The sequence below is a fragment of the Moschus berezovskii genome, chromosome 17, assembly GCF_049115385.1.
Source record: "Moschus berezovskii isolate FMDL1 chromosome 17, NW_MosBer_1.0, whole genome shotgun sequence".
In the NCBI taxonomy this organism is placed as follows: Eukaryota; Metazoa; Chordata; class Mammalia; order Artiodactyla; family Moschidae; genus Moschus; species Moschus berezovskii.
Genome location: NC_142476.1, coordinates 20,971,887 through 20,981,551, shown reverse-complemented (window position 1 = coordinate 20,981,551; position 9,665 = coordinate 20,971,887). Strand labels below are relative to the sequence as shown.

The 9,665-nt window shown below is 52.5% G+C and overlaps 1 long non-coding RNA gene across 2 annotated transcripts; it reads left to right on the top strand.

The window, feature by feature from the left end:
* The first annotated feature begins 317 nt into the window (after window positions 1–317).
* Window positions 318–2,324, top strand: LOC148775085 (uncharacterized). Of its 2 annotated transcripts, none has more exons than XR_016039583.1 (3): window positions 318–750; window positions 855–996; window positions 2,224–2,324. It is a non-coding gene; the product is annotated as an uncharacterized LOC148775085 (long non-coding RNA). The 2 variants fall into 2 exon arrangements; XR_016039582.1 differs by lacking the exon at window positions 2,224–2,324 and adding an exon at window positions 1,467–1,579.
* The last annotated feature ends 7,341 nt before the right edge of the window (window positions 2,325–9,665 follow it).

The following is a 9,665-nucleotide window of genomic DNA, read 5'->3' as shown; positions in this document are numbered from 1 at the left end:
AGGGTGGGGCGGGGGGGTTCAAGGTGAAGGGACAGGAAAGGGTTGTTTTCATTCAGACCCGCTCAGCCCACCTGTCCCAGAGTCTCTTGCATTATCAAATGTTTTCTAGTTCCTATGGCAACTGAATCCACACAACCAGGATTTGTTATTGTTCCAGGGGAAAAAAAGGGAAGGGCCACAGCGAGGTCTGACGTTGGTGTGCCGTCCATCAGCCAGGCAGCTGAGTCACTAGCACGGTCTGGTGAGTCCACGGAGTCACCTCCCTGTGGTCTGAGGTGCCTGCTGCCTTCTGGCTTTGGCAAGAGGCTAGTCCCCCATCTGCCTGTGTCAGCAAGCGTGGGTAACTGGGCACCCTGGCGTGCTGAGTCCTGCCTTGGGCACCGTGGTGACTAGCAGGGGTAGAGAGAGGGAATTTACTGAATGAGGAAGAGACCTGCCCTCCGCCGTGAGAGCTGGTGGGGCTGGGGACACGTTCCCCGATCTTACAGAGCAGACGTGTGTATTTACAGTTTCTAGGGCCACCTCGGAGCTGATTTACATCACACCCTTAGCCAAGTTGCCTGGTTGCTCCATGCCTCAGTCTCCTTATGTACCAGACGGGGAAATAGGTTCCATGAGACGGCTTCAAGTCCTCCGGGACTTAAAGTCCTCTAGGAGCCCCTGGTGGCTCAGATGGTAAGGAGTCTGCCGGCAGTGCGGGAGACCCAGCTTCAATCCCTGTGTCGGGAAGATCCCCTGGAGAAGGCAATGGTAACCCATTCCAGTATTCTTGCCTGGAGAATCCCATGGACGGAGGAGCCTGGTGGGGTCGCAAAGAGTCAGTCACGACCGAGTGACTTCACTTTCACTTTCAGAGTCCTCCAGACTAGCCTAGTTTCCACAAAGGAATCGAGAAACGTGTACTTTGCCTACTGCTGATCGGCCAGATGCTGGCCGCACATCTCGGGACCACCTGGAGGGCAAGGCAGAGGAAGCACCCCGACTCCCTGAAAACAGGTACCAGCCCCCCCATCAGGCAGCCATGGGTGCAGCCACCTCTACCCACCCCCAAGGACTGGAATGAGCAGCTTCAGTAGCTTAGACCCAGAAGGGAACAGAGCAAGAAAATGAGCGCGTGAGCCAGAGGGGACGGGTCAGCAAGGGTGTGGGGACGAAGGAGGAGCCAAGAGGCAGGCACCCCAGAGAGACGGTGCTCTGGCCACCCAGACCCGCTCCGGTCTTCGAAGAATGCCCTCGCTCTAAGGCCGTGCTGGCCAGGAGCCTTCTGATGACAGCCTGGCCTTCTGGATACAATTTCCCTCCAGAGAAAAGGTGTCGATGGGTGAACGCGGCTCTCGGGCCCCCCTGGGTGGCTGCGTCCTCACAGTGGGTGGCTGAATCAGGATATTGGTCGTATTTATTTATGCTCGCCATGGCATGCAGGTCAGCCCTGAGCCCCGTCACCTCTCAATGTCTCACCAGCACAGATTTCTAGCTTACAAAGCGGAAATTCAGCCCTTGGAATGGGATGACCACAGAAAGGAACTACTACCCAAGAGGCATGCAGCCTTTCCCCCGGGGAGTCCCATAAGACACCCACTCTGCAGAGTCATCTGACAGCCCGCCGCCCCCTTTCCTTGGCACATTCCACGCTGACCTCTGCCAGGTGCCACAGCCAGGCCAGCTGACAGCTGCTTCCCCCGGGCTGGCCCTACGCAAGGCTTTCCAAACTGGGGAGCAAGACCATAAATGAGTCATGGAATTAATTGAGTGGGTGAGATGAGCATCCTTAATAATTCGCCAGAATCGGGTCACATGTATCAGAACGCCTCACGGGGAGTCAGGGCGAGTATTAATACGTGCATACTGTGTATATGTGTGTCGTCTGCACGAACACACGTGTGCTAATGGGTACAGCGATAGAAAGGTGGCACGTTCTGACTGGGTCACTGGTGGGCATTTAATGAAGGAACTATTTACAAAGACATGGGTAGGGTGTAGGGAAGTCACAAGAGTTAATACAGGGCCAGGTCTAAGTGTTGTGGGGGTTGGTTATCACCCTCAGGCTTGGTTATCACCCTCAGGCTTGAAGGCAGAGGTGGTTCCAGGACTTGGAGATAGAGAGAGTGGTGTGGCGAAGGCTCAGACAGGAGCTGTGGTCACTGGCCCAGGGAGAAGGCCAGCCAGCCTGTGGCAGTCTATGGGGGATGAATACTTAGCCTCACTGCCCCGCCTTCTCCCCAGCTCCTGCCTGGAGGTCCACCAGCTGGGCCCAGCAAAGCCTGAGTGCCCACAGCCACGGGCCAGGCCCACGTGTGGAAGAGGCCGGGACACAGGGAGTGCACGCGGTGCAGTGTAAACCGCACAGCGCGTCTGATGTGAGTCTTAGGGAATGAAGTCTTAAAGACCCTGGAAGCATCACTTCCAGGAAGAGGTGAAAGGTTTCTGAATGGCCCCGGGCCCGGGCTCTGGGTGGCAGCTAAGACCCATGAGGAAGGGGTTGCCCTGTTCTTCCCTGCAGCTGGGATCACACCCGCTCCCCACCCCTCAGATGTGCCAGGTTGGAGATGCCCAGCAGTGGGGCTGGGCACAGCGTCCGCAGGCTGGGGCAAAGGTCACGGGGGAGGAAGGGCGGGCGAGAGGAATGGCAGGGAGAGAGGAACAGAGGGCCCTGTGGTCAGACACCCCGCCCGGCAGTGGCCTCATCCCCTCAAGGCCAAAGGGCAGAGTTCTATTTCTGGCTCCCGTGGGAGCAAGAGACAATGGTCGTCTTGCTTTCCACACGCCTGTGGTCGGCTCGCCGCTCCTCAGCTCCGTGGGGTTGTTCTGGACTCACACAAAACCGCCTCTGAGCCTCATTTCCACGGGCCACACCGCTGGGGGTGTCACACGCCGACACCCACACGGTGGGGTCACATGCTAGAGACTTCACGCCGTCATCGCCAAGTGTGACCAGACTCCAAGGATGAGTCTCCTGACCCCTAAACCATCCGCCAGGAGCCCGCCTGACACCTGCCTTCGGGTACCCGGTTCCCAGAAGACAGACTCTTCCGAAAAGAAAAGTTTCCTCTAATGTTTTGTTTTGTTCTTTAATGACAACACTCTTTATAATAACAGAGAACTCTCACCTCGGCCTTGCTGTTTCCTTAGGCAATAGAAAGCCAGTCTGCCTTCCCAGACCTGGGTCCCTCCCGGCTTACTCATCAACACGTGGAGCTAAGGTGTTTACTTGAGAGCTAATAAGGTAGAGAGCATTTTGCCCTTTGAACAGTCCTCCTCCTTCAGAATTTCATTTCCCTCAGCCACGTTCCTGGTACAGGTCAAGGTTGGACTGGAGTCTCAAGAACACAGTGAAGGTGGTTCCTGCCCAAACCAGCAGGATCTTGGGCCAGACCCTGGTGTGAAATCCTGAAAGCACCTCCCCAAGGAAATGGCTTGCCAACGTCATCCTTTTAAGTTAACCAAACAGAAAGTGGTTGCTTGACTATTTCATCAGTCCTAACCGAGTCATTATTAAACCATAAGTTAGAGGAAAAGGAAGGAAAGTCCAAGAGGATCAGGGTTTTCCCAACATGATGTTCATCAGTTTGGACCATGACCTGTGGAAAGCAGCGGGCTAGTGACAATGCCTGGTTAGCATCCCTTTCAGCTCAGTTCGGTCACTCAGTCACGTGCGACTCTTTGAGACCCCATGGACTGCAGCACTCCAGGCTTCCCTGTCCATCACCAACTCCCGGAGCTTGCTCAAACTCATGTCCACTGAGTCGGTGAGGCCATCCAACCATCTCATCCTCTGTTGTCCCCTTCTCCTCCTGCCTTCAATCTTTCCCAGCGTCAGGGTCTTTTCTAAAGAGTCAGCTCTTCACATCAGGAGGCCAAAGTATTGGAGTTTTAGCTTCAGCATCAGTCCTTCCAATGAATATTCAGGACTGATCTCCTTTAGGATGGACTGGTTGGATCTCCTTGCAGTCCAAGGGGCTCTCAAGAGTCTTCTCCAGCACCACAGTTCAAAAGCATCAGTTCTTCAGTGCTCAGCTTTCTTTATGGTCTAACACTCATATCCATACATGACTACTGGAAAAACCATAGTCTTGACTAGACGGACCTTTGTTGGCAAAGTAACATTTCTGCTCTTTAATAAGCATCCCTTCACTGTGTCTCTTTATTCTTGCCGGCTCTGCCATGGTCCCCGTGATGCTAACTCCCTCTCCATGTCCTGCACTTCCAGCCACAGGTGGTCAGTGGTTGACTCTCTCCTCAATAACTTGAGAGCACAGCTCTGTCTTATTCACCTCATGGTGTCCCTACTGGCTGTACCAGAGTTTGCGAAACTCTCCATGAAATATGTCTGGGGTGAAAGAATGCATTAAACATTCATTACAGCTTAGTTTAACGATGTGGAAAAAAATTAAAGAATTAGTTGTGACTTTCTAAACTTATTTTTTGGCATTGAATACTTTGATTAAAAAAAAAAAATCTAACCTAAGCCCCCCAAAATAAATAAAAGCAAAGCAGGACACCCAAATAACTTTTCCAGGTCTAACAAATAGAAATGACAGATATACAGTTAAGATTGAATTTCGGAAAAATAAATAACTAAAATAAATAACTTCAAAAGGATAAGTATATTCCAAACATTGCATGGGGCATACTTACACTAAAAAAATCGTTTTCCGTTTGTTGTTTGTCAGATGTTCAGACTTAACTGGGTGCCCTAGTTGTGACTGGTGGTGCTCCACTCAGGCCCGTGCATGCCCAAGGGTGCCCTGGGGCTGCGCTGGCTGGTTGAGGAGCCCTGCCTTAGGAAACACTGTCTTTCTCTCACGCTACTGTCCTTCTCCCGCGTCCGGAGCTCCTCTCCCTCTGAGCAGGGCAGATGTCTCCTTCCCAGCCCCTCTGCCTGCAGTCCAGGTGTCTCCACGGCCCTGGGCTGTGACAAAAGACTGCTCTAAAAATGGGCTCGGTTTCCCGAAGCGTCGGAGTGCTAAATGGCAGAATCATCGGAGAGGCAGACAATACTAGTGACAAACAGTGAAGCCAGCTCACACGACTGTTCCGAGCCCAACGTAGATTTCTTCACGTCTGCTTTTCACCCAGAGCCTGACTTGCCCTGAGACTCTGATGCCCATTCCGGAAAGGCACACGATGGAGCTGGGGTGGCTCCACTTCCCACTTCTTGCCCTGGCCCGCTCCTTCCTGGATGAACAGAGGGGCCACCACGTCCAAACCCATCACCCCGGCTCTGCCAGGTGGACACTGGTGGCCTCTGGGAGCCCAGAGCAAAGCTGATCAGGGAAATGGCGCACCTCCCTCTCTTCAGCGTCCCCCTCCCTAAAAAAAGAACAAATCGGAGTGAAGGGACTCCTGCAGAGTCACGTGAACTCCTGAACGCCTTCCAGAACTAGCTTGCTCTGGAGATGGAATAGGAGGACCTCAGTGGATGCCGCCTGCGGAATTTTGCCTGCCCACCTTGAACCCTCTTCTCAGGTAGCTAGTCCAGCAAGTGGTCTCGGTGTGGGGCAGACAGTCCTCCAGTCCTGGTGTGACCCAGACTCGGCCCATGGGATGCTCTGCCTTGGGACCCTGACCCTCGGGGGAGAGAAGGGCAGTTAGAAATGATGCTTTAGCATCATTTAGTACATCACCAGATGTCCCTCTGCAGCTCTTTGGCCCCATGCTTCCCAAACCCACAATGCTTTCTGAAAATAGAGACACGGGACCACTTCTCCTTCCAGGGAAATATCACACAGGCTCACAGGCCCCCCAAGGCATGTGCGGCAGCCAGAGAACTGGGGCAGAAGTCACGAGCATTACTTCTGGGTAGAAATGGCATTAAAATCCAGTTCTGAATTCACCATGCTTCCCCCTCTGTCACAGGAGCTTTCCAGATGGTAGCCACTCCATCAGCCTGGGTCCTGGCAGGAGGGCCACTCAGAGAGGAGGCCCAAGTTACTCCAGATGACCTTTTGGAGTAAACACGAAAGAAACGTTTGCTGCATCAAGCCACTGAGAGGCTGGGGTTGTTTGTTACTGTAGCGTGACCGCTCCGACGCTGACTGACAGCCAGGCAATGTCCCAAACCTCCCGAATCTCAATCACCAGGGAGCCCACACTGAGGAATTTTTCCAAGTCCCACTCACAGGCATGATTTTGGAGATCAGCCAGGTATGGGGACCCCCACGTCACTCCACACTGACCCCAAGGCACAGCTCTGAACTGTAGTGACTTGAGTGCCAGCCCCCTAATATATAGCTACACTCTAATCCCTGGAACCTGTGAAGGTTACGTTATTTCAAAGAAACATTTTTGTAGATGTAGTTACCTTAAGAATCTTGAAAGAGATTATCCAACAAGTAGGACAAGTGTCCTTATGAGGGGGAGGCAGAGGGAGATTTAAGACAAGGAGAGAGAAGATCCTGTGAGACGGGCAGAGAGTGCCGTGATGCAGCTACAGCCAAGGAATGCCAGCTGTCCCCAGAAGCAAGACAAGCGAGGAATGATTCTCCCCTAGAACCTCGGAAGAGGATGTGGCCCTGGGGACACCGTGACTTTGGACTTCTGGCTTCCAGAACAGTGAGAGAATGCATGTCTGTTGTTTGAAGCCAGCTGTTGTTACAGCTTTCTGTGGACAGACAGTGCCCACGAATCCTCAGGGAGCTTCCAGTCTCACAAGGGAAAATGGGGCTGCACCAGAGAGGGCCGGGCAGCAGGAGCAAGGCTGCCAGAGCTGGGCTGACTGCTGGGGAAACAAGCTCTGGTGGAGGGCGGGTTTGAGCAGAGGTCTGGGGGGATCTGCCATGCAGTTTAGTAGAGAGGGGGCGCAGGTCAGAAAGGGACTGGGAAAGGTGAGGACCCCGGGGTGGGGGACTGGCAGGTTCTCCAGCACAGAAGGGCAGCCCAGTCCGTGCTGGGGATCCTGAATGGAACAGGAGGGCTGGCAAACTTGGCATGGAAACCCAAGCTAGCACTCCTTCATAGCAATATTTATAAAGCCAGAATGGTAATTTGAAAAAGTGTCTCTGATTTCAAAATAAGCCAAAATAGTTAAATTCAAAATTGTATCTTTGCCCTGACCACAACCATAAATATACATAATGTGTGTATACACACACACACATATATATATTTGTATATGTGCAGGCGAGCTAAGTCACTTCAGTTGTGTCCAACTCTTTGTGACCCTTTGGACTGTAGCCCACCAGGCTCCTCTGTCTATGGGATTCTCCAGGCAAGAATACTGGAATGAGTTGCTATGCCCTCTTCCAGGGGATCTTCCTGACCCAGAGATCAAACCCAGGCCTCTTACTTCTCCAGCATTGGGAGGCAGGTTCTTTACTACTAATGCCACCTGGGAGGCCCGTTTGTATTTGTATATACATTTATATACAGCTAACTCATTGGAAAAGACCCTGACGCTGGGAAAGATTGAAGGCAAAAGGAGAAAAGGGCGGTAGAAGATGAGATGGTTGGATAGCATCACTGATTCAATGAACATGAACTTGGCCAAACTCCAGGAGATAGTGAGGGACAGGGTGCTGCTGTCCATGGGGTCACAAAGAGTCAGACAGTAAGAGCAACTTGTATTTATATAATACAGAGGAAAAGAGACCAAAAATGAGAAAATTGAGGGATAGACTTAGGAATTTTTTCTTTTTTAAAAAAACTGTTATTGAAGTTTCAACACTTTAAAAAACAAAAGAAACGCAAGATGACATATTTGGGGTTAATATAGAATTAAGGAGCTACTGAGTATTCCGGAGGAAAGGTGGGGTGGTTGGGGGACGAGAAAGGGTGATAAAATGAACGTTATAGAAGGCAGCCTGGGCAGGCCTGTGCATAAGGGAGCAGTCGCTCGCTACACTCGACTGCCCTCTAGTGGCCAAAGCCGGGAAGCCAGGCAAGCCTTTCCGAACTGCCTCCTAGACAAGGCTGCGGTCAGAGCATGGCGGGCGCGCGCAGAAGGAGCCCTCCGGCGCTCCGGTGACAGGGAAAGCCTCCCAGAGGACACGATGCTTCCTCTGAGCCTGGTGATTCTTTATAAGGGGGCCAGTCCAGCTGGTAGGGCCCTGACAGGGGATCAGGACGCGTATGGCTTGAGCCTATATTGCATCATTCGGGAACGCAAAGCATTTGGTGGGATGGAGAGCAGGCTCCTGCAGGATGGGGAAAAGCAAGGCTGGGGAGGGGAGCCAAGGCTGTGCCTCCAGGAGGATTTGAAACGCATCATACACAGTGTGTGTATTTATATACAGCCAACTCATTGAAAAAGACCCTGATGCTGGGGAAGATAGAAGGCAAGAGGAGAAAAGAGCGGCAGAAGATGAGATGGCAGGGCTTGCAAGGGTCTCAGCAGGGGTGTGACAGAGGGACGAAGGGAGGGAACACCTTCAAGTCTGCCCTTTAGACCGTCATTCTAGCAAAGGTGTGGGGTCTGGGCTGTTTGTAGTGGAGTTAGTGGAGGACGGACGCACACGGAGGCTTGAGAACCCGCCGTCTGAAGCTCTTTGCTGTCCATCCTTCACCCCCTGTGCTCTCTCCTAGGGGCTTGCAGGACTGGAAATGTGGAAAGAACTGAAAGACAGTTAACTTGTGAAGACAAGCACAGAAACTGGTGGCCCAGCAGAAACGTGCCCTAGAGCATCAGTCCCCTACCCTTTTGGCACCAGGGACCAATTTCGGGGAAGACAATTTTTCTGCAGACCCGGGGCAGGGGGTGGTGGGTGCCCTGGAATACATCCACCTAAGAGGCGACTATGGGGGGAGTGGTTTCAGGATTATTCAAGCGCAATACATTTATTGTGCCCTTTATTTCTATTATTATTACATCAGCTCCTCCTCAGATCATCAGGCATTAGATCCCGGAGTTGGGCACCCCTGCTCTGGACAATGACAGGTCTTATATTAATCTGTTGAGTGCTGTTGAGCCTGAGGACCAGCCTGCTGACTCTGGGTGGGAGTGTTTTGAATCCCCGCTTTGATCTTTCTTGGTGCAGAGCTCGTTGTTGCCACGTGGCCTCGCTGGGGTTTTAACCCTCGCCTTCCGTTATACTCCACTTAATAGGAGTTGCTCTCTGCTTTCTACTGCCTGTTGCCAGCTGATGGCTGTTGTCATTGTTTAGTTGTTGTTGTTTAGTCACTAAGTTGTGTCCGACTCTTTTGTAACCCCATGGATATAGCCCGCCAGGCTCCTCTGTCCATAGGATTTCCCAGGCAAGGATACAGGAGTGGGTTGCCATTTCCTCCTCCAGGGGATCTTCCTGACCTAGGGCTTGAACCTGCGTCTCCTGCTTGGTGGGCAGATTCTTTCACACTGAACCACCAGAGAAGCTGGCTGGAGTTGGAGCCTAATTTGCGAGGCCAAGGTAGCTGCCTTCCTGTGTAGCATCAACAGCTGGTGTACTGATTAAATCACAACCCTAACGACTAAATACTACCCTGCTCTCATTTTCGGATAAGGCAGTGGCACTCCACTCCAGTACTCTTGCCTGGAAAATCCCATGGACGGAGGAGGCTGGTAGGCTGCAGTCCATGGGGTCGCGAAGAGTCGGACACGATTGAGCTTTTCACTTTCACTTTCATGCATTGGAGAAGGAAATGGCAACCCACTCCACCGTTCTTGCCTGGAGAATCCCAGGGACGGGGGAGCCTGGTGGGCTTCTGTCTATGGGGTCGCACAGAGTCGGACA